The sequence below is a fragment of the Marmota marmota genome, unplaced genomic scaffold (genome assembly GCF_001458135.2).
Source record: "Marmota marmota marmota unplaced genomic scaffold, marMar, whole genome shotgun sequence".
Taxonomy (NCBI): Eukaryota; Metazoa; Chordata; class Mammalia; order Rodentia; family Sciuridae; genus Marmota; species Marmota marmota.
In genome coordinates, this window is record NW_026000079.1 from 4,558,993 (window position 1) to 4,582,056 (window position 23,064).

Consider the following 23,064-nt stretch of genomic DNA (forward strand, 5'->3'; position numbering starts at 1 on the left):
CACACATGTAAATATGTATAAAATACGTGTGTATACAGACATGCATAGATACACACACAATATTTGTTTGTATATTATACATAAACATAGAATGGAGGAGGAGTCAGGGGAATTAATTCACAGATAGAGAGGGGAGCACAGAATGAAGAGGTGGTGGTTTCCTGGCTTTGCCCCTGACCTGTCAGGCCACACTCTCTCTCCTCCTCTGGCAATGTGGCCTCCAGCCCCAAGCCCCCGCCCAGCTTCCCTCCTGCTATTCTGCGAGTCTGTGTCTGGGGAGGACAGACTTAGACACTGGGTGAAGTTGAAGTAGCAATGATAACAACAACTGCTGCTCCAGGCTTTGGTTAAAAGGGAACACACACAATTAGAGAAAAAATTCAAGCCTACAAAAATTCAAACTTAAACCACTGATAACAAACTCCTGCCTCTGTCCACGGAGGCCAGAGGAGCTGCCAACAGAAGTGGGAGGAGAATGGTCGCAAAAGCAGGGAGGTGATTAGTCTTACAGTCAGTTGGGAACAGACTTCAGATTTTATTATTTCAATTCAGCCAACAGAGCAGAATGACAGATGCTGTGTGAGACTGGGCCAGGGCTTCAGGTGGACAGCACAGACAGGAGATGGTGGTTCCCAACATGTTTAGGAGAAAGACTTTGGCTTCTGCCCACCAGGCTGGACAGATGCTCCTGGCCAGACTCAAGCTTTCCCTAAGCCTCTCAGCACTGCCTGTCGCCTCTGGAGGAAGAGGAAGTCAAGGGCACTTCAGCAGCAGCCTCCAGACTGCTGGCTGCTGCCCCCTCCACAGCAGCCGGAGCCCCCTGAGGGCTGGCTGCAGCAGCCAGAGCTCTGTCTGTGGCGGTGGGACCTGCGGGGCCGGTGGTGGCTCAGGCAGCAGCCCCCACCCCCAGAGCTGCAGCAGCCCCCGGAGCTGACACTGCAGCAGGAAGGGGCTGGAGGGCACTTAGGGGGACACTTCGGGGTTTGGCACTTTTGAGGGCACTTGGGGGGGGCACTTGGGAGGGGGCTGGCACTGCTGCTGGCTCTGCTGGCAGGACATCTTGGCAGGCGGGTGTTCAGGAGCTGAGGGAGGGACAAACACCAGTCAGACCAGGACACAGGCCACCTGCCCACTCTGACCACTTAGCATTGCTCAGAATCCTAGAAAGAGCGTCTCCAGGAGTTTTGCCCTCTCCATCCCCTCACACCACCACCACCATCACCATCCTCATCCTCGTCATCACTATGGAAGCTCAGATGCACTTGTAAGTCAGACAAACGCACCAGTGTAGTAAACTACGACCACACAATATCACAAAATGTCATGAGTCAAAGATTTACATGTAAAGGAGAAAATTATTGCAAATGCCTTCACACTCTGAAAATGCGCCCTTTAAGGGTCATTACAGGGACAATAACTTTTAAAAGGGAAAAGCAGTCATTCTCTCTTGTCGTGACTTGCAAGATGATTTTCCCCTGCAGCTCAGTATTGCAAAGGATCTTCAAAATTATCAGGTCAGCCAGCCACTCGGCTAATGAAGAGATGATAAGCCCATCAATTCCTGCACCCTTGACCTGAACCCCAGTCCTCATGTCAGGTCAGAGCTCAGATGTCCTCTGCTGACCACCTGCTCACGGCGACAAGTCGCCTGGCCAGTCTCAGGCTTGTGGTCCTCTAATCAAGTGAAAGTGAGTGAGGAAATGCCAGACCCATGGCTATGTGGGTCTCCTAAGCCAAAGCGGCCACTGGTGCCCTGCCCTGGTGGCAACTCTTGCTTTGCTGAGACAGGGCTGCAGTTTTAGTCAATTTCTGACCCCCTTCCAGCACTGGTCCAAGGAGCAGGTCTCTGTGCTCAGTGTCCCCTGTTCTGAGGGGTCCCCTTACTTCGGAGCAGCTTGTTTTCTCCAGAGCCCAAGGCCCAGTCACCTGGCTGTCCTCGTCTCAGTGTTTGTTCCAGAGTCCCTGTAGCCCTCACCTGTCGTCCAGGCTAACTTCTCCTCTTCTCTCAGTGTCCTCCAGCCCTCAGAGCCCTGCTCAGCCTCGCCCCTGATCTTGTCTGAACACCCTTCTGGTAGCCTCTATCCCCTTCCCCAGGGGACACTTACTGTGGTCACCGGCAGGCAGGGTGTGTGGGCTCCTCGGGAGGTGAGTGGATGGAGGTGCTCTCTCTGGAGCCCTTTTAACCTGGCCTTGTTCTCTGCCTCAGCGTGTGAGACAGGGCCTCGGCATGGAGGACCCACCTTATGACACCCACGTAAGTCATGTGACGGGTAATGACCGGAGGATCCTCACCCGCTCCCTTCCGTGGGGTTCTGGAAGCTGCTCCCATCCTGGAATGAGACTTAGGAATGAGATGAGAAGGTGAACTCCTGCCACATTCTCCACCTCATTTTTCCAGCAGGTACCTGCCCTGAGAGGGCCTCACTTCTCAGTCTACTCCATTTTCTGCCTCTTTCAGGAGAACTCTCTGCCCAGGGAGCCTGGGGAGCTGCAGAAACGCCGATGTCCCTCACATGTCTACTTGTGAGCAGGTGACCTAGTCATCTGCACAGGTGAAGCTCAGAAGAAGGACCTAGTTCAGCTCTGGGACCTGCTGAGGTGGGAACTTTTGCAATCTACTTAATCAGGGACAGAGATTGAAACATGGTGGAGTCTTCTCTAGTGACACACGTGCCCTACTGAGTACAGGATGAAGGTGAGGCTCTTCACACACACACACACACACACACACACACACACACAAATAATAATAATAAGAATAATTCACAGTTCCCTTCTGTAAAGAGAGGCTCTTGTTTGGATTTTGTTTTTAGGTTGCCTGGTGCAGACAGGTACCAGAGCCAGGCAGGGAGCAGGCAGAGGGCAGGCAGGGAGCAGGCAGGGAGCTCCTTGGGTGGAGCAAGAGCAGCAGGCTTTGCTCTGTGTATGAAGGTGAAGGTTTGAATTCCTGGGGTCATATTGGGAGGAGGGGTGACAGCCACCGATGAGAAAGAGGAGGACAAGAAAGAAGGCTGTGAAATACTTTAATCCTAGGCCCAGGTGCCTGCCCACAGGGAAGCAGGTGACTTTTGAGAACGATAGTCCTTAACATTTCCCACAGATGTGTTTGTGCTGTTACTTGTAAGCCCCTGTCTGCCCTTCGTCCCCAGGTTTCCATTTGTCTTCTCCATAGTCACAGGCTTTGCGTAAAAGCACTGTTTTGAATTTGTGCATTCATTCTAGGACAAGATGGCGGCAGAGGCAGTCACAACTGGGGGGTTATCCAAAAACTAAACTTACCCAGCCGGATGTAGACAAGCCAAAGTTAGATTCAGTCAGGAAGGGGCTTCTTCTCCCTAGACACTGGTGGACTCCGGAACCGCCCAGACCTTGGAATTAATAGCTGGGTCACAATGGACATGGTGAAACCAGTCAAAATGTAGTGGCGATACATACGAATCTACATCCAGCTATCTATAGGACACAGGTGTACACACAGAGACTGCATATGCAGAGACGCAGGTCTGCAGTTGAGAAAGACGTCACGTTTATGTGTGTACCTCCCTTTACCACAGAGCAGCAACCATCCACATGTGCCCAGACTCCTCTGACCAAACACTGCCTCCAATCCCTGTGGCCTTTTATTGATTCTCTTCTTATACCAGATCCAAGAAAAGACTCTGCCATCCCCATAAATAATTCATACCAAATCATTAGCACGGTCTTGTTCAGGGCTGCTTGCTGTTTAAAGGGAAAAGTCCACAATCCTTCTAGGCGATATGGCTTCATGCTCCACCTCTGCTGTAAGCCCTTTTCTGCCTGCCCTTAGAAATATTCTAAGTGCACTTTATTTTCTGCACTTTGATTACACTTGTCTTGGCAATGTTTGCCTTGGTCTTTGCCCCATCTAGACAAATCCCACTTGTTTTCTTTTCATTCTTCATGTGCCATATCATTTATAATAAATTTTTTGACACCCTGGCTTGGGTTTGCTATTTCTTTTTTTAAAAGATATTTATTCATTTTTAGTTGTAGTTGAACATAATACTTTCATTTTATTTATTTATTTTATGTGGTGCTGAGGATCAAACCCAGGGCCTTGCACATGCTAGGTGAGTGCTCTACCACTGAGCCACAACCCCAGCCCCTGGGTTGCTATTTCTTAACCTTTGTTTGTTCAACACGAGGCTATGCACACTATGGGTATTGCGTGATTTTTATAGCCTTTCACTAGCATTGCATTGACTTTATAAATAGCTAATCCTTAGGACTTAGGTCACCATCATGGGCATCTATACTCTGAGAAAAGTAGGAAGGTATGTGTGGCCATATCACCTTGAAAGTTCTGCCACTGTCTCACCTCATGTGATATTCGTTCTCCTGCTCATGTCATTCCCAAGGCTTTAGGAATGGGGAAGTGGTCAGGATACTGATCCCTTGCTTTTCACAACAGCAGGTCCACTCAGTAGCTCATCTCCTGGTTTCTAGGATGATGGTGTGAGATGCCACCAGGTCCATGCCTCTGTTTCCACACACAGGGCCACGCCCAGGTCCTCATCTGACCTTACCTGGACACAGGTGAGGAGCAGCAGTATTCCTGCATGAGGAAGACTGGAATGAAGTCTTGCCCATGGGATTGACTGGCTTAGGTGTCAGTTAATATAAACATCTTGTCTAGCAAATCACTGACTTTCTGAGGATTTCCATTCGCCAGCACCAAACAAATTGGTGGTCTTCAGGTTTTTCCCGTCAAATGCTGAAGCCATGCTCTTTAAAAGAAAATCCAGTTAGTCTTTAAATGGCACCTTTTAAAATTATAGTTTCTGATTGCTGCCAAGGGTATGATTTCTAATATATTTAGGATATACCATAGAGTGAGAGGGCAATGGATTCTCCATCAGGTCTAAATTGTGAACATTCTCCTTAAAAAGCTTTAGTAAATACTGACAAAGTCAAGGCTCATCATGTATTCTAGATGTGGAAGCTGGAAGGAAAGAAAAGGGGGTTGTCATGGGAATAGAAGGGATAACAGGAGGTCAGAGGAAGGGGACGGAGAGGAAGGAGGAGGAGAGTGGAAGATCTGGGGATGAAACTGACCAAATCGTATTGTTCTGCTGTGTGCCTGTGCAGACATGGGACAATCAACCCTGCTGCATGCAGAATGTTTTACAGAACTATATGTTATGTGGAATTATAAGGTACTAATAGAAATACAAAAGAGTTTGGTAAAACATATCTCAGCCATTTTTCATTGTGTAGCTCAGTAGGTTAAATATGATCACACAGTTGGGTGACCAATCTCCAGATGTCATTTTGTGAACCTGAAACTCTCCTCATTAATCAGGAGTTCCCTACTATTCCTCCCCTGAAACCCCAGAGACTGCCATTCTACCTTCTCTCTGGGACTTTGAACACTCAGTTTTCCACATAAATGAATCAGGTAATATTTGTCCTTCTGTCACTAGATGTCTTACTCAGCATAATGTTTTTAAGGTTCATTCATGGTGTAGGATATACATATGCATATGTATATGTATGTATCTTCCCCTTTTAAGGTTATATGATATTTTGTTGCATATACACCACATTTTGTTAATGGAATTATCCATCAGCCCACACTTGGGCTGCCTCTACCGTTTGGCAGTTGTAAATAATGCTGTTAGAAACATGGATGTACGAATATGTCTTCAAACTCTGCTTTCAATTCTTGTGTACTGAAATTCACTCGGAAGTGAAATCACTGGATCAGATATTAATCCTGTTAAATTTCTGAGGATCCACCATAGTGATTTTCACAGTTCATGTCACTTTGCCTTCCCACCAACAGTGCACAAAGATTCCAGATCTTCTATGTCCTCATCAATGATATTATTTTCTTCTTTTGTTTTGGTCTTGAAGTGATATCTCACTGTGGTCTTTGCTTGCATTTTCCTAATTATTAGTGATACTGAACTTCTTTCCATGAGCTTGCGATCATAATTTTTTTTTTGAGAAATGTCTGTTCAAGTCCTTTTTCCATTTTTATCAGATTGTTCATTCATTTGTGGTTGAGTTATAGGAGCTTGCTCCATATTCTGGATATTATTACCCTGTTATCAGATACAAAATTTTCAGGTATTTACGTCCATACTAAAGGTTGTTCTTTCTCTCTTGATTGTGTTCATTGGTTCACAGAAGGTTTTAATGTTGATATAGTCGAATTTGTCTATTTTTACTTTCATTTCCTGCACTTTTGGTTTGTGTCAAAGAATTCATGGTCAAATCCAACATAATGAAGCTTTCCCCTCATGTTTTCTTCTAGGAGTTTTGTAGTTTTGATTATTTTTTAAGGTCCTTGATCCTATTTGAGTTATCATTTGTGAATAATATAAACCAATGACTCAGTTTCCTTCTTTTGCATGTAGCTGTCTAGTTTTCCCAACCACCTATTCAAAAGACTGTTCTCTACTGATGGCCTTGTCAGTTTTGTTGACCTCACATGTGAGGTTCACTTCCGGGCTTTCTTCCATTCCTTAACTCTATTCCATTCGTCTGTGTGTCCATCTTGTGACAGAACCACACTGATGTTGTAGATGTGTAATAAATTTTAGAAAATGAGAAAGTGTAAGGTCTCCAACTTTCTCATCCTTTTCAAGATTGTATCAGCTGTTCAGGAAATAATTTGAAATTGGTCTTGGTGTACATACTTTTAGTGTGTTGTTGAATACCACTTGTTAATATTCGGTTTAGGATTTTTGTCAGCCCTTAAAATCACTGTGGATATTGATCTGTAGTTTCCTTTTCTCATATTTTTGTCTGGCTTTGGTGTGAGTATAATGCTAGCATAACAGAACGAGGTTAACATGTTTCATTCTCTTCAGCTTTTGGGAAGAATAGGAAGAAAATTGTTATTATTTTTTCTTAACATGTTTGATATAATTCATAAATGAAGCTTTCTAGTCCTGCACTTTACTTTGTAGGAAGTTAATTGATACTGATTTAATCTTCTTGGTAATTTTCATTTTTTTGTAAATCCATCTTGGTATGTTATGTTTCTAGGACTATCCAATTTGTTGCCAAATAATTGTTCACAGTATTCTCTTACAACTTTTTATTTCTATACATCAATTGCAATGTTCTCATCTCATTTCTGCTTTTATTTTCCAACTTGACTCTTTCATTTTGTGAATCAGTCTAGCTGTTTTGCATAGTTAATGTTCTTCTCAGAGAAATTGCTCTTGATTTCATTGACTTTCTCTATTCTCTATTTCAGTTAACTCTGCTCTAACCTTTCTTATTTCCTTCTTTATGCTAGATTTGGATTCAATTTGTTTTTCCCCAGTTACTTAAAGCTGAATCATTAAAACGAGACCATCCATCCTTTTCTCATGTAAGTTTTTATAGCTGTAAGTGTCCCTCTGCATCTTGGTAAGTTTTAAGGTTTGATATGCTGTATTTTCATTTTCACTTGTACCAAGGTATCTGAGAATACCTTGGTGACTTTTCACTTTGATCTGGTGGCTGTTGAGGAGGACATGGCTTAACATCTACATATCTGAGAATTTTCCTGTTTTCCCTTTGCTGCCATTTTTTAGTCTCATTCCATTTTGATTTGAAAAGATACTTTATGTGATTTCAATATTTTTAAAATTAGTGAGACTTGTTTTGTGGTCTTTCATATGATTTATTTTGGAGAATATTGCATGTGCACTTGAGAAAAATGAGTACTCTGCTGAGCTGGGGTAGAGTGTTTTGCATGTGCTTATTAGGCCCAGTGTGGTGGGTAGAGTCGTCCTGGTCTCTGTGGACTTGTTGATATTCTGCAGGTTGTTCTGTTATTGAAAGGGGATTTTTAGAGCCTCTTACTATGACTGCACAGACGGACTCTGCCAATATTTGCTTCATACATGTAGAAGCTCTGATGTTTGGTACATATATGTGTGTAATTGTTATATCTTCTTGCTGGATTCTCCCTTTTATCATTACATAATATTCTTCTATTATCTATTTTGTCTACATAAGATTTATTCACCTTTTCCCATTTCTTTCCCTCAGACTTAATAATAACTTAATAATTACAGTCTTCAAGTTTATTGCACTTCAATGCTTTCAATTTTTCTCCATTTAGAATAATATTGACCTCAGGCTTAGCATAGATAGCTTTTATAATATTGAGATAAGTACCTGTTATCCCTAGTTTTTCTAGTATTTTGACATGAAGGGGTGCCGTATTTTGTCAATTGCTTTTTCTGCACCTATTGAGATGATCATATAATTCTTATATTTAAGTCTATTGATGTGATGAATTACATGTATTGATTTCCATATGTTGAACCAACCTTGCATCCCTGGGATGAAACCCACTTGATCATGGTGATCTTTTATTAATGAGGTTGGATAATTTTTATAGTCTAATGTTAGTGGCTATTAATTTTTTTCTTCCATTTTATATTTTAGATTTGAATATTTATGAGTCTTTCCCATCATTTTATGGAAATGTTTTCTTGTTTACTAATTTACATGAGCTTTATGTTTATTAACAATATAATAAATGTATTTTAAGCCCTATATTATCTCAATTATGTTAACCCTTTGCCAAGTTCAATTTTTATCTTTCTGTAATTTTAATGATAATTTCTGCCACTTAGAATTTAATTATAATGAGGCTAAACATAAGCATATTTTCATTAATGTATTGTGGACTTGTGATAGTTTTAAAACTTTCTCAAATAATAACCAGTAAATTGTCAGCTACATTTACAGTGTGTCTATGACACTTGTGGTCACACAACTGTGCATATTTAGCAATACTCATTACATTTTGCATTTAGATATTGTGAATTTTACCGTGCATAAATTATACAGCAATGTGATTGAATTTTGTAATACGGATTTCCTGTGACTGTGTGTGTACACATCCGTCCAGTGAAGGAGTCAGCTAAGGACTGATCAGGTGAAGGAGTATGGGTCACACAAGGTGAGGAGATGATGGTGGGGGAAAGGACCAAGATGTCCATTTTTTGCTCATACCCAAAGGACAGAGTGAGATCTGGTGGAAACTACAAGTTAAAAGAACAATAGTTCTTAATGCTACTGTGGTGCTTTGGTTTAAAAGCCAAACACAGACTTAGGAGAAAAGGCAAAAAGAGAAAAAAAACGTTTGCCTCTGACTCCTGTTCTATCCCCTTCCTACTGGGTTGAACTGTTAGCTCCCTAGGGTTGCATCTAGGATACGCTGTTCTGTGCTCCACAAGAATTAGAAGTCAAATTGGTAAAAAAAAAAAAAAAAAAATAGGTTTATTAAAAGACAACTTTGAGGAAAGATAGAAGACATTTTTTTTTTTTAAATTTGCATCTTCAGGCGATTCTGGGTTGCAAAAAGCTTTGAAAAGAGAGGAAGTCACAAAATGGAACAAAAGACAGGATATTATTTCTATAGAGAGAGGCAGATCTAGACATATCATATATAAATATATTCTATATAATTATACATATATGACTATAATCATAACTATATAACATAACTATAATTATGTATGTAAATGTCTATAACTATTATATATAAAGATATTCTACATATTGGCATATTAGATATAATATATAATAAGATATATATTCTATAAGGCTGAATTTGCCCATCTACGTGGCAGTGAGCCTGTGCTAGACTGGCCTGGGCAGGGCGATGTCCACTCTCGCCATCCTTGGCTTCCCAGGCAGGCAGTTTCCCCTCTGCCTCACTCACCATGAGGACCTTGTCCTGGATTTTGGGAGGGCTCCTAATTCCAGTCTGTTTCATTCTGTTCAGAGAGGCCAAGTACCACCAGGAAAAAGACAGAGGGAAATAAACAATAGCAACTTAAGCAGACAACAAACCAGTCCCGTGGTCAGATGGAGAGCAGATTCCAAGGTTTATTATTGGCGTTTGTGCAACAGAATACAATGACACAATCGTGCCGCGTTAGGTCTGGGCGTCAGGTTGCTGGAGCAGCCATGGAAATGGGGAAGGAGGTCTCTGGTGCACTTTAGGAGGAAGACTTTGGCTTCTGCCCACCAGGCTGGACAGATGCTCCTGGCCAGACTCAAGCTTTCCCTAAGCCTCTCAGCACTGCCTGTAGCCCCTGAAGGAAGAGGAAGTCAAGGGCACTTCAGCAGCAGCCTCCAGACTGCTGGCTGCTGCCCCCTCCACAGCAGCCGGAGCCCCCTGAGGGCTGGCTGCAGCAGCCAGAGCTCTGTCTGTGGCGGTGGGACCTGCGGGGCCGGTGGTGGCTCAGGCAGCAGCCCCCACCCCCAGAGCTGCAGCANCCACCTGCTCACGGCGACAAGTCTCAGGCTTGTAGTCCCCTAATCAAGTTGGAAGTGAGTGAGGGAATGCCAGACCCATGGCTATGTGGGTCTCCTAAGCCACTGGTGCCCTGCCCTGGTTTCATTCAGCTCTTGCTTTGCTGAGACAGGGCTGCAGTTTCAGAAATTGGCTCCCCTCCCAGCACTGGTCCAAGGAGCAGGCTCTGTGCTCAGTGTCCCCTGTTCTGAGGGGTCCCCCTCACTGCAGAGCAGCTTGTTGTCTCTAGAATCCAAGGCACAATCCCTCAGTTGTATCTCATGCCTTTTCTTGGTCCCCTCTGCTGCCATCTGTCAGTCTATGCTCATCTCTCCTCCCCTGGCAGTATGGCCTCCCGCCCTCCAGGCCCTGCCCAGCTTCCCTCCTGCTCTGGTCTAAGCAATCCTCTGGGGATGCCCTTTTTCCCAGTGGACACTTACCGAGGTCACAGGCAGTGCAGGGTCTGTGAGCAACTCAGGAGGTGAGTGGATGGAGGTGCCCTGTTCCTGTGGCCCTTTTATCCTGGTCTTGGGCTGGACCCCAGTGTGTGAGACAGAGCCTGGGCATGGGAGGACCTGCCTCCTGACACGCACGTGGGTTCTCTGACCGATGATGACTGGTTGCTTCTCACCCGCCTTCCTCCACTGGACTCCGGGCAGCCACGACTATCTAGGAATCGGCCTCTTTAGGAACAAGCCTTCTTGGTCATGGCCAGTTTATATGTCTTCTGCCCCATTCTGTTGGGCACATGCCAGACTGAAGTTCTCTTAGTTTTTAATCTTGGGGCCTTGAGTCTGCGTTTGCTTTATTGTCTTCTTGATACCAATAAAATCTGATTTCTCTTGGCAGACTGGTTGGACTATCATTAGAGATGGCCTCATATTTCTCTACTTAGGTCCAAGTCATCCTGGTAGCTATTGGCTGTCAGCTACTTCCATCTGTACCCCAAATCTCCTATGTTTGTATAACCTATGAGCACTGAATGATTTTTATGTATTTAAATGGTTCAATAATGAAAAAAACAAAAGAATATTTTATGACATTTAAAATTATAGTAAGTTGAAATTTCAGCGTCCATAATGCTTAGTTTAATCAGAACCCAACTGTATCCACTCCTTTATTGTCCATGGTTATTTCCACGCTATAATGGCAGAGCTGATGTAGTTAGCACAGAGATACCAGGGTTCCCAAGGTCTACACTATCTCTTGTTCTTTATCAGAACGTGTTGCTGGACCCTGTTGTGTTCCACCGCTTCATAAGAGCAGGCTATGAAACAGACGTAAAAGCAGTCCTGACTCTGCCATTTAGTAGGTGCGTCCTCGTGAAGTTACTGAACTTGCCTCCGTTTTGGCTCTTCCTTCTTCCGTCCCCCCTCCCTCCTTCCCGTCTTTCTTTTTTTCTTTCTCCCAGGAAGAGGTTTGATTTTTTCCAAATATCTACTCTTTTTTATGTTCCGGGTCCTTTGTTCTGTGAAGTATGCTGACGTGTTTGACTATGAAGTGCCATCAGGAGGGGAGTGTGTGGAAAAGCAGCAGATCTGTGCCTCGCTCCATTTCAACAGAAAGACAAACCTCAGCTCCCAGGAATGCCCTGGGAACGGAGGGGAAGTGGGGAAGGTAGCGCAGGCCAGGCCTCGTGTCCAGGAACATTCTCCCGGAGACAGGGTTAGAGGATCTCTAGGAGCTTTTAAACCCGTTGGACCTCCTACTTCTATGATTTATAATTATTTTCTTGGCTTAAAAAGGGGCTTCCATCCTTCTCCTTCCATAGAAGGGAAAGGGCAGGAGTCCACAGCTGGTTCAAGTTGGTGTGCAGCACTTGGGTGAGATCTTCCAAAACAAAACTAGTTAATTAATTAATTTGAAGTAGGTGCATTAGGGCCAGAAGAGGAAGTCAAGGAAAAACTCTTTCCTCCTGTCAGCGCCAGAAATACTCAGGGAGAATCCAAAGTTCTCTGAAGCCTGGAACAATATATTATGCATTAAAAACATGTAGATCATAATGGGAAAAGTGGAGCCAGTTCACATGTTGTTGCAAAACACAAATATTTATGTTTTATGTTTTTGGAATTTCAGTGTGGAAATTTCAGTGTTGAGGTGTACAAATGATATAGTAAGATAATTAATGTGATTATATAAACATAGGCACTTAAAATATTTTTTAGTGAGAGTGTGCATGTGTGTGTGTATGTGTGTGTGTGTGTGTGTGTGTGTGTATGTGTACTTGGTTGGCTTTTTCTACCTCCCACCGTCTGGTTTTTCCCTCTAGCTCTACTTCATTAAAACTTTTTAAAAAATAATTATCTATGACATTTTAATAAGGTGACAGTTTTGGATTATGCCTTTATCCCAGCAAATGTTATTCTAAATATTATTTTATTATTATTTATTATTATTTTTATTTATTATTATTACTCCGTATCTCACCTGTGTTTTATGTGGCATCTTTCTGAAACTAGACTGAATCTCTCTTTAGAGCAGGATCTAAATGTATGATGTGTGTAACTCCCACCAGCTTTTAGAACAAGGTCATTTCACTAGCACTTCTTAGCACCCGAGAATTTACAAATGATTTTCCGTGTGACTTAAGCAACGGTGTATGAGGTTGACGTAAGGCACGCCCAGGGAGAGGCGGCAGCTGGTCCTGCAGAGATCCACCTCTGTGTTACTCAAGGATGAGGTCTCTTCTCAGATGGTTCCAAAGGGCTTAGTTATGGAAGGAGCAGCCAGATAGTGATTCCTTGGCCCACACAGGTAATGCAACTCAGAAGCTCAGCTCACTGATCCTGAGATAATGGAGCTCAGATGCCACTGAGCCATGTGTCTGCAAATCCAGGCAGGGCAACACCCAGCTGCCGATCATTCTGACTTGAACACGGTGGTAAATCAGCTGCATGGTTGGAATATCATGAGAATTCATTTCTAAGCCCTGGCTGCTAGGTTTAAGTTAAAAGTCTACCATTATTTAGACAGAAAAACTATATTGACAAGGGACTTATTTTCTACAGTCATCTGTTCATCAAGGGAATCTGCCTCACGTCTTTTATAATATCTGGATTATAGATGGTTGAGATCCGTTGGAAGTAGTTCAGAAGGCCTGGATTCCCCTCTGTTTCCTGAGCCCTACACCCCTTCCAGAGATAGGCGCTTGTTGTACACAAGGGGTGTTTAGTTTGTTCCACTCCCTTTCAACACATTTTCTTTTGTATTATGAATTATTTTTAAATGCACCCAAAGAATAAACTATACCTGACTTCTAATTCATGGAGAAAGAAAATTATTACTCCAAGTTGTTCACTACCTAAAGTATACATTAATGAAAACATACCATTTTGTGCCTGATAAATATGTACAAATATGTGTCATTTAAAAAAAAATTTTAAAGACCAGAAATACCTTCAATGTTGGAGAGAATTGTGCAACTGGATGAGTACTCATGCCTCCCTGGTGTGAAAATAAATTGGCATAATTATTCTGCATGACAATGTGATGATTCATTCATTCAACATGTAGCTTATGGTGTGGAAATATAAAACGAACACGCTTTTTTACAGTATCTGAACATCTTGGAATTTAACCAAAGAGCTAAGGGAATGCTAAGAGAAGAAGGTATGCATAAGAATGTTCCCAACATTTATTTTTATTTGTATTCTTTATGACTGCCATTCTGACTGGAGTGAGATGGAATCTCAGTGTAGTTTTAATTGCATTTCTCTAATTGCTAGTGGAGTTGAACATTTTTTCATATAGTTTTTGAACGTTCATATTTCTTCTTCTGTGAAGTGTTTGTTCAGTTCCTTTGCCCCTTTACTGATTGGCTTATTTATTTTTCTGGTGTTAAGTTTTTTGAGTTCTTTGTATATCCTGAAAATTAATGCCTTATCTGAGATTTTGGTGGAGAAGATTTTCTCCCAATCTGTAGGATCTCTGTACACGTTCTTGACTGTTTCCTTTGCTGTGAAGAAGCTTTCTCAGTTTGATACCATCCCTTTTATCAATTCTTGATTTTACTTCTTGCACCTCAGGAGTCTTGTTGGGGAATTTGGTTCCCCAGCAGATATGTTGGAAAGCTGGGCCTCCCTTGTCTTCTGGTAAGTGCAGGGTCTCTGGTCTAATGCTGGTCAATGGGTGGAACTGGAAAACATCATGCGATGTGAAATAAGTCAATCCCAAAAAACAAAGGCCAAATGATTTGTGGATCTAACCTCAAACAAGGGTGGTAAGGGAGGGGAATAATAGAAATCCACTGGACTAGATAAAGTGAAATGAAGGGAAGGGAGGGGAGAGGGGAATTGGAAATTAGAATTAATTGGTCATAACTTTCCTAGCTGTGTATTTGTATACGTGACCAGGGTAACTCCGCATCACGTACGACCATGAGAGTGGGAATCTACATAGAATAAGTTATATGTTATGTGTGTATATTCTGCCAAAATACATCCTATTGTCATGTATAACTAAAAATTAAAAATAAAATAATTTTTTGAAAAAGAATGTTCCCAGCAGCAAATTAGAAATAATCATAGTTCAGCATGTTTTATGACTATAAGACCAATTTTTTATTACTCAGAAAATAACAGAAGATAAAAAAATTAAAGATGTTGTCTTAAATAAATAGCAATATACACAAAAGCTACATAATAATGCATACTTTAAGATGAACGCCTTATAATTTTATATTCATACTGTATATTCAGTAAAATAGATGATACAGCAACAATGAGATAGTATTTCACTTTCATTTTTGGACTATTATATAAACATCTGATATCATAATATTTCTCCAGGATGGGAAGGAACAGGAACTCTTTCACACTAATAGAGGGAATACAAGTTGAAGATCAATGTGACACTACATTGAAAAGTTACACTGCAGCATGTCCACCATACTACAGCATAATTCCTTAGCACATCCTAGAGAGAATTTCCTACAATGGACAATATGTAGCGGACTTTTAATAATGGTATTTGAACTGCAAGACATTTGGAAAAAGCATAAATATTCATTAATAAGAAACTAGAATGGCCATAAGATGTAATATTATACAGTATTAATAATTGAACTAAGCTATAAAGATTTTCATGAATAGCTCACAAATGATTCTGTAATAGGGAAGCAAGTTTGCATAAGAGTACACTAATTATGTAATATTTAATTTGAGAATATGTAAACTGTAGTATATATTTTAAAGAAACAATGTAATAGAAGAATAAAGACATTCATAGGAACGTTTGGCTCTAAACTCAGAAGAAGATAGGCATCAAATGTATGAATTTTTTACCTCTTAGCTGGGTGACCAGAAGGAAATCATTCACTAGGTAAATGTTTATACACTTTAAATATGAATTTCTCATAAGAGATTATAAATATTTTAATGTAAAACTTGTTAAATTGAAACAAAATATTTTATTTTGTTTTATTTGAATTAAATAATTTAATTTAAAATTCTGTTTTAAAAATTTATTATGTAAGCCGAGCACAGTGTTGCACGCCTGTAATCCCAATGGCTCAGGAGGCTGAGGCAGGAAGATGGTGAGTTCAAAGCCAGCTTCAGCAAAAGCGAGGCCCTAAGCAACTCAGTGAGACGCTGTCTCTAAATAAAATTCAAAATAGGGCTGGGATGTGGCTCAGTGGTCAAGTTCCCCTCAGTTCAATCCCTGGTAACCCCTCCAAAAAATTATTATGTAAAATATTATATGTATCCCTCTAATGTATATTTTATAGGAAACTTCTAGAGTAGTACTCATTGAAAATCTTTCAATGTAATCGAGTTTATGGCTGTAAGGATCTTTTTTCTCTTTGTTCACTAATGTATCTCAACTGTCTAAATAAACTCCTGGCATATGTTAGGCACTTAGTAAGTATTGAATATTTTATATGTTGTTTTGGCTTTCTACCTAATTTTGTTCTTATGATTTTGGATGTACTGAGTTTTTTATTTTTTGGAATCAGATTTATCAGAATTTGTTCTATTTCTTTACTGTGGTAAAATTATTTTTCTATTATAAATCCTAGTTTGTGACTAGATTTCAAAATTTATTTCTATATTCCACTTGAATATGATATGCTTTTCCCCTCCAATCCTATTTTTTAAATGAATCATCTTTCTCCACTGACCTATGACACCTCGATTAACATATTTTAAAAATTATTTTGCAAAGGATGTTCTCTTTATGAGCAATTTTTTTCTCCATTTTCCTCTCTGATTATATTTGTTCAAGAACAAGATCTACCCTTTGAACCTAGGGGATATATTGTTTAAAAATGACAAGTTCTTTGAAACAGCCCTGTGCATCAGTCTGGGACCTGAGTTTCTGGGGAGCTGGGGAGGGATAATGGAATTCCCAAAGGACTGGAGCCTTCTAGTCAGGATTCTGCGCTGTGTTCATCTTTCCAGGCAAGAGCCTGAACATGCTGCCGTAAATGCCACCCAGGAGTCTACTCTGGCTCTCTGTCCAGGTCTAGTGAGCAGTGGAGAGGGGGTGCTGACACAGAGTACTGTAGCAAGTGTCCTAAAAAATGAACTGAACTTCTCTGGGCTTTGATTTTGATTTTGTATAATGGGGCCAACAATGGACCTACCAGAAAAAAATCTAAAGATTAAATGACATCATATGAGCAATGTGCTTAGCACAATGTCTGACGTTCTGAGACTGCTCAATCATTGACAGTTCTTATAACATCGTGCATTCATCAGAGCACAGAATGGTAGCAGAGTTAGATGTGTTCAGAGGATGAGCAGATGGAGTCCCCAACTGGCTGCAGAGACTGTCCTCCTGATGACCTACTCTGCAATCCAGTGCAGAGTAGGGACCCTCTTCTACCATTGGCCCAAGTGTCTGAAGTGGGGAAGGTGGTCAGAGAGGGCATTCTGGAGCCTCTGTGTTGCATGGACTGTATCACAATCCTGGCCTCAGAGTGGACAGGAATTGTGGAGAACTTCCTGTGTGTGAGCAGGAAATACCTCATGGGTGGCAGAGAGAGGGTCATCCAACACTCAGTGCATGACACTGGCTTCTGGATTCATCAAAGTGCCATGGAGACAAGAGAAGCAGAGACTCACAAGAACCCTGGAGGGAATTCGTGTTGAAAAGGTCCCTGCCTTAAATCATCCACCAGTCCCCACTAAGTGTCTCGGGTCCTTGGAACTTGGAAAAAGCAGGAAAGAAGAGATGATGCCATCCCCTCAGGTGGGGTACTCTGGAGATGCCCCATCTTCCTGGAGAAGCCCCTAAGCTAAGGCACAGGTTCCCGGCCCTAGGAGGCCCCCAGGGTGAGTAAAGAAGCCCAGTTCTTGTCTCCAGGAAGCCCTCCGTATGACGCCATAACTTGGAAGTCCTTCACCCGGGGCCTAAAACTCTGTGGTGTCCTTTGATTATCTCTATCCCAGTGCCAAGAGGTCTAGGTGTTGCAGGGTTACAATTTTCAGGGATCGGAAAGGCCCCTTCTCCAGGGACCCCATGCCACTGGGCAGAGAGGAAATGCAGGGGGGCAGTCCCGGGAGGGGAGAAGCAACAGGAGGGTAGCGAGAGAAGCTCACCCAGGAATGTCATCGTGACAGATGGAAGTGTCCAAGTGTGTGACAGAGGAAGAAATACCAGGCCAGCTGGAGGAGGCTCACTGTGGCTGACAGTCCCCCGGACCCCAATCCTCCGGTCAGAGCCAGAGTGCCTTCCCAGAGCTGGACACTGTTTCTAAGGACCGGACACCCAGGATGAAGACGGGTGTGTGAGTGTGTGTGTGTGTGTGAGTGTGTGTGTGTGTGTGTGTGTGTGTGTCGGGGTGTGTGAGTGTGTGAGTGTGTGTGTGTGAGTGTGTGTGTGAGTGTGTGTGTGTGTGAGTGTGTGTGTGAGTGTGTGTGTGAGTGTGTGTGAGTGTGTGTGTAATTAGTGGTTCTATTCATATAGGCAGTGGTGGCATCAGGAACTCTCGGAGGCCTGTTTGCCACAGAAGGCTAAGATCTATTCAGCAGGAGCAGTCTGCATTTACAGGTTACGTGGAATCGTTTTGCCATTTTTGCTAAGAAGTGAGGTACGATTCCTGGGAGGGCAGATGGGGAGAGGGAAGGCATCAGGAGGAAGGTGGTCAGCTGAGTGGGGCAGTGTCTGTCCCCGCCTGCGGAGTGTGCTGGCTCGTGAATCAGAGTTGCTCGGCTTCGCACCCTGCCTCCACACCCACTCTCATGACACAAGGGCTGCCCGCTGGCTTCCTGCGTGTCCACCCGGAGAGGGAGAGGGAGAGACCACAGAAGGCAGAAGCACACTCCCTCTCCTCTGCTCCCTGTTTGCCTCCTTACAGCTTCCTTGGACCTGGGGTGTTTCACCCCAAACCTGGACACAACACCCTCCATGCCACCCTACCCTGACTTCCTGACCCCATGAGAGACCCCAGTAACAACAGTGCTTGGTCGTCCATTCTCACAGAGGCCCCTTGGGCCTTCTTAGAGACTCCAGGACCAGCACCTAACAGCACCCTTTCTCAGAAGCCTGGGTCCCATCCACAGGGGGACCCTCTTCCCAGGGCAGAGATTCCTGTGTAAGTGAGAGGGGTCCACTCCTCTGAGTCCTGAGCTTCAGCTTCATGGGATCCCTCCTTCGAGCGTCCAAGTTTTAGTAATTCCAGCATGCAACCTTTCCTCCCACCCGCGGGAGCAGTAGTCAGTCCTTCCCTCCATCAACCCAGTTTGTCCCGTTGGCCTGCTCTATTTTCCAATGCCAAATTAACATTTTTTTTAAAAAAAAAGTTCTGCCTGTTAAAGTAAACATCATAATATTCTGTTTTCTGACTGATGCACTGAGCAGTTGCTTTCAGATCTTAGGAGGACCAGGAATTGAAAGAGTTGTGTTCATAGGACTCTGGGAATCTCCGAACCAGATGCTGCTGCTGCTGGGCCCAGGTGATAAGGAAGACGGAGCCGAGACCAGATCCTCTTTCTCGGCACATTGTCAAGTAAGAGAAAAGCAGTCTGCAACAATACAGGGACAGATTGTTTTATTGTTTCATTGAGGTAGGGGCCTGATGAGAACGGCATAAAAGCTAGGAATGGGGTCCCCGGAGCAGCTGCAGAGATGGGATTGGAGATCAGAGAAGAGCTTTGGTGAGAGGACATAGATTTCTGGATTCCAGGTCAGAGGAGTATTCCAGCACAGAGTCTGAAGGCTTCACTAAAACCACAGCAATGCACCAGGTTCAAGAGGTTGAGGCTGCTCCTTGTGTGCTTCAAATTCTGCTTTCTAGGCCCAGGGTCCACTTCAGCAGCAGCCTCCAGACTGCTGGCTGCTGCCCCCTCCACAGCAGCCGGAGCCCCCTGAGGGCTGGCTGCAGCAGCCAGAGCTCTGTCTGTGGCGGTGGGACCTGCGGGGCCGGTGGTGGCTCAGGCAGCAGCCCCCACCCCCAGAGCTGCAGCANGAGGGGGCTGGCACTGCTGCTGGCTCTGCTGGCAGGACATCTTGGCAGGCGGGTGTTCAGGAGCTGAGGGAGAGACAAACACCAGTCAGACCAGGACACAGGCCACCTGCCCACTCTTGTCCTTTCTGTTTCATTCCCAATTCACTCATTTTGAAAATCTTTTGATCATGCACAAGAAAACCACTTGATTTTAAAATTACTTTTTATAGTTTACTAAAATGCTTTCTTTCAGAGTCTCATTTCCACCTTATTTTGGAGGTTGTAATATAATCTCCAAACATGCAAAGAAAGCGGCCAGTTGTTGAAGTGTAGGAAAAAAGACATGGAAATAAATTGACTCTAACCCAACATCTCCTCCATCACTTCAGCAAGAATTATGAAAATGTCCAACATAGGGACCAGTTGAAAGCTCAAAATCCCTTTAAGAAAACAGCCAAAGCATTCTCTCTTGGAAGAATCTGAAACATTTTGGTTTTGGGGACAACTTGCAGTCAATGTGTCCCAATCTATCTATAACTGAAACCAAAGAAGTGTCCTCACTGGCCAGCACTATTCCCTAGAATATCATCTTTCTGTTTGCACATTCTCTGACCTCCAGCCCACATTTCCTTTAAACCAGTCTCCTCGATGATCCTAGCCGGAGTCACAGGTGTCTCTAATCCTATCTTTTAAGTACCAACATCTTCCTCACGTCTTTCCTCCACGTGGATAAAGCTGTGTTTCCAAAACTATAGACCCACTATGAAGTTCACTCCAGCGGCCAACATGTTATTCCCAAAGCCAAAGAAACAGAAACAGAAAACAACTTTACTTCTCTAAAACTAGAGCACATAGCCCCTCTAATCTTCCCGGTTGCTCCTGATCTCTCACCACATGCTCCCCAGGTCCCCGCTGAGTGTCCCTTCCTGCTCTGGTTGGAGCATCCCTCTGGGGAAGCCCCTGCTCCTGTTCCCAGTGGACACTCACCAGGTCACAGGAAGCACAGAGTCCGTGGACACCTTGGGAGGTGAATGGATGGAGATGTTCTGTCCTGAGCCTTTTTATACTGGCTTGGGCTCTACCCCGGCAGGTGACACAGGGCGTGGGCACGGGAGGACCTGCTTCCTGACGCCCACACCGACCTGTGACAGGCGATGACTGGATGCTCCATCCATGGGGCTCAGGTCAGCTGCTCCCAGCTCAGAAAGTGCTTGAGCGGGACACTTGGGTGGGCAGAGAGGAGTGCACCGTTCTTGGGGTCTCTACTGCCTGATATCCTGTGGACATGGTTCTACCCACAGTCTCGTAGTCACACTTATGAATCCTGGTCATTTAGCACTTCCTCCATTTCATCTAGGTAATGACAATTTCCATCTAGACTTTTAGTTCTTGATGGCTTGGTGTGAAAATCCACCCATTTGAGTTGTGGTGTGTGTGTGTGTGTGTGTGTGTGTGTATACAACATAGCGAGACCCTAGAGAGGTCAGCAAAGTATTCAACTCCCTTGAATCTTGGCTTTTTGATCTTTTAAATGAATATAATATAATGATAAAAAATTTACTTTTTTGTAGGATTGGCAAACTAAGTGGGTAAAGAGGAAGTAGTCAAGGTAATATGTGGCATGGATTGACATTCAGAAAATGAGTGGATGGATGGATGAATAGAGAGAAAGGTAAATAGAGGCAAATATTGAGTGCATACTGGGAATTTTTAAAGCCACAAATGAAAACCAGGTGGATCTTGTTAAACTAAATGTCATCTTTCTTTTTTCCCTCCTACATACCTCAATGAGTTTGGCTTTGTAAAGGTAAACATAGAAGGGGCATAGTAAAAGAAGATTGAAGGGAGGCGTAGTTCCCCAAATTATAGTATGAGAAGAGCTTGAAATTTCCCATGGAAAATCTGAAAGAATGAGAGAAAAGTAGTAACTGAGATGATTTTGAACTGTGGTGTGGAGTGACATAACTGGCATTTAAAAACACAAGCATATTCAATTTGGAACTTTTTGCATTATTGTAATATATATTTTCTGTGTTTATTTCCCCAGTTTCCCAGGCTAAAAATAACTAAACAGAAATTTAAAAATAAAAATTACAATATCTGAAAAAAAATAAATATGTCCAAATTAAATATAACATTAAAAATCTATTGGGTGGTTTCAATAGATTGTAAACTATAGAAGTGATTGGTACGCTGGAACTTGAAGTAATTATCCAAAATGAAATGAAGAAGGGGAAAAATACTGAAGAAATGAACAGAAGATTAGTAACCTCTTGAATAATATGTAGTCTAATATATATGTATATGTATGTGTGTGTATGTATATGTCTGTGTGTATATGTATGTGTGTATGTATATGTATATATGTGTGTATATATACTTATATACATTATGAATATGATATATATTATATTCACATATAATATATTATGTTTATATATTATATATATTATGTTTATGTATAATATGTATATTTAGAGTTCTGAGGCAGCAGTCCTGAGGCCGAGACAGGAGGATCATGAGGTCAAAGCCAACATCAGCAAAAGTGAGGCGCTAAGCAACTCAGTGAGACCCTCTCTCTAAATAAAATACAAAGTAGGACTGGGGATGTGGTTCAGTGGTCAAGTGCCCTGAGTTCAATCACTGTCAAAGGAAAAAAAAAGAAACAGAGAGAGAGAGAGAGAGAGAGAAAGAAAGAAAGAAAGAAAGAAAGAAATTTCAAATTAATGGTCATTTTCCAAATATGGCGAAAACCATCCAACTCCAAGACCAAAAAATTAATAAATTTATTTAAAAAATTAATAAAACAGGATACATAAAAAGAAAGCCAATATGTGGCTTCACAGATCCACAGGGAGAATGTAAGTTAGTCTTTGACTAAAGATTCTGAAGAAGGGTATTGAGGAAAGATTGGTTGAAGAGATCTGGTCAGATGGAGACTTTATAATACTAGATCTGTGCAATAGTGGGATGGAGAGAGGGGGCATGGGAGCGGATCCCGGGGTAAGGGGTGCGAGGAGAGCAACACGTGGCCCAGCCTGACTGGAACCCTGTCCCTGTGTGATGGAGTGTGGGAGAGAAAGAGGCTCAGGTCAGGCTGAGAGGAAGACTGGGTCCAGTCTGTGGGGAATCCATGGCTAGGAAAAGTCACTTGGGTTTTATTGAATGTTCACCAGAAATCCAGTGAAGGTTTAGTTTAATTTTACTGTTGTCACTGGATGTTTGCTATTTTATTTAGCAGAGGAAGAATAATGACGTTAGTGTTGTACCCTAACACGGAAGATGACTTTGGGGGAGACTTTGAAAACGAAGGCAAACGGGAATGAGATGAAACAATATGGTGACCAATAATCCCCCAAATGATACTAGGTATTCATACTCCCATATTTGCAATTCCCAA

At 42.8% G+C, this 23,064-nt stretch overlaps 1 long non-coding RNA gene across 1 annotated transcript; it reads right to left on the reverse strand.

Annotated features, from left to right (window-relative positions):
• Positions 1 to 766: 766 nt before the first annotated feature.
• LOC107156649 lies at positions 767 to 20,774 on the reverse strand. The gene is made up of 2 exons (XR_007351888.1): positions 20,652 to 20,774; positions 767 to 1,082 (listed from the first exon to the last, which is right to left on the reverse strand). It is a non-coding gene; the product is annotated as an uncharacterized LOC107156649 (long non-coding RNA).
• Between the last annotated feature and the right edge of the window lie 2,290 nt (positions 20,775 to 23,064).